Source organism: Ahaetulla prasina, chromosome 10 (assembly GCF_028640845.1).
Source record: "Ahaetulla prasina isolate Xishuangbanna chromosome 10, ASM2864084v1, whole genome shotgun sequence".
Taxonomy (NCBI): domain Eukaryota; kingdom Metazoa; phylum Chordata; class Lepidosauria; order Squamata; family Colubridae; genus Ahaetulla; species Ahaetulla prasina.
This window is the reverse complement of record NC_080548.1, coordinates 33,450,817-33,452,499: the sequence shown is the minus strand read 5'-3', so window position 1 is coordinate 33,452,499 and position 1,683 is coordinate 33,450,817.

The following is a 1,683-nucleotide window of genomic DNA, read 5'->3' as shown; positions in this document are numbered from 1 at the left end:
CTTTGGTGTCTGCACGTTTCCTTCCGTTGAGCTTTGGGGAAAAGGTGGCAGGAGGCAAGCACAGAATTCCTCAGGGTTCCTGCGCTCGGCAAGGACTTGGAAAAGCCGACACCCACCAGGGGCGGGATTTATTTATTATTATATTTTGAAGGGCATGGAGGGCTCGTGAGGAGGGCAGCATTAGAGGCTTTGTTCACAATATACAGGAAGGCCTTGACCAGCGACCATGAGAGCGCTTGGAATTTCCACTGTAAAATCATGACCGTCGTAAGTCAAGGTGCCCACATGCCTGGACCTGATTTTACAACTTATTTTGTGGTGGTCTCTGTAGATTCTTATTTCTGCCCCTTAAGCCTCCAAACCTGGCCTCTTTAAGACTTGGGTGAGCTTCACCTCTCAGAATTCCCCACCCAGCATGGCTGCTTGAACTCCACAAGTCTTAAAAGTGGCCAGGTTTGGAGACACCCCCCACCCTTAAACAAAAGCAGTCAATAGAACTGCTATTAAAGACATTATTTTAGAGCTCTTAATCAGAATATTTTTGCAAATAGAAACTGCAGCAGGTTACTGCAATCACAGGTGTGAATCTTCATAACTGGGTTGTATAAGATTTGGGGTATTGGTTATTGCCAAATAAAGGGGGGCACAGACTTATTAAAATTGCAGCTAATCCACAATGCCATTTTAGGCTCACCCACAGTGAGGCAGGCCCTCTTCACCTCCACCATAAACTACTGTAGCACATTCCATAGGGCAGGGGGCTCTCGCCTTGGCAGCTTGAAGACTTATGCACTTCAATTTCCAGAATTCCTCAGCCAACAAGCTGAAGTCCAAAGTCTTCAAGTTGCCAAGGTTGGAGACCCCTGCCATAGGGGAGCTGCCTTTGAGGAGGACTCAAAAATACAGTTGCTGGCAGGTGAGATTTAATCCATCCACATCACTCCATCAATCTGTGATGCAACCCCAAGCATGAGTTTTCAACTTTCAATCCTTTAACCCAGAGTTGCTCCTGGCGTCCTTTGGTACTTAAAGGCTACTCATTTCACAGGATCCATAGTTGCAGTATCCAGATGTAACGGTGCTTTAGTGACTTGTAAAAGAACGATGCCATTTTTAAACTTCACTGTGCTGCTTTGCTATCATAAAGCCTCAGGAATTATTAGACAGCACAGCAACTCAAAATGGGGGTGGGGGCTGATTTTTTTAGCAGGCGGGAAGTACTTGAAAGCTTTTTTTCATAGCAAGAGAAAGCCAAGTTTTTTAAAGACTTTGCTATTAAAGACATATTCATAGCTTTAAAAAGCAGGGCTGCTTAAAGTACCTTCTGAATCCAAGCATGCATTCTGAAGAAACATCTGTGGCCTGGGTCCTTTCTCAAAGCACTTGTTCCAGATCACCCCTCCTGGTTAAATAACTGAATTAAAGGTGGGGACGGTGTCTGTTCCTGTTGTAACCAGATTGGGAACACCTTTTCCCATTGCCCTGGAAGTTCTCAGCTAAAGTCAGAAGCAAAGAAGATGTCGGGGTCTTCCTGAATCGATGCCCTGAAAAAGTCCCTTGGATGGGCTTGCTCATCGCCACAGCTCCCCTGCATTTTGCTTGGAAGTCATGATAAAAACAATCAAATCCTTAAACAGGTAAGGATGGAAAATATGGAGCCCGGGAATGACCCAAATTGGTTAT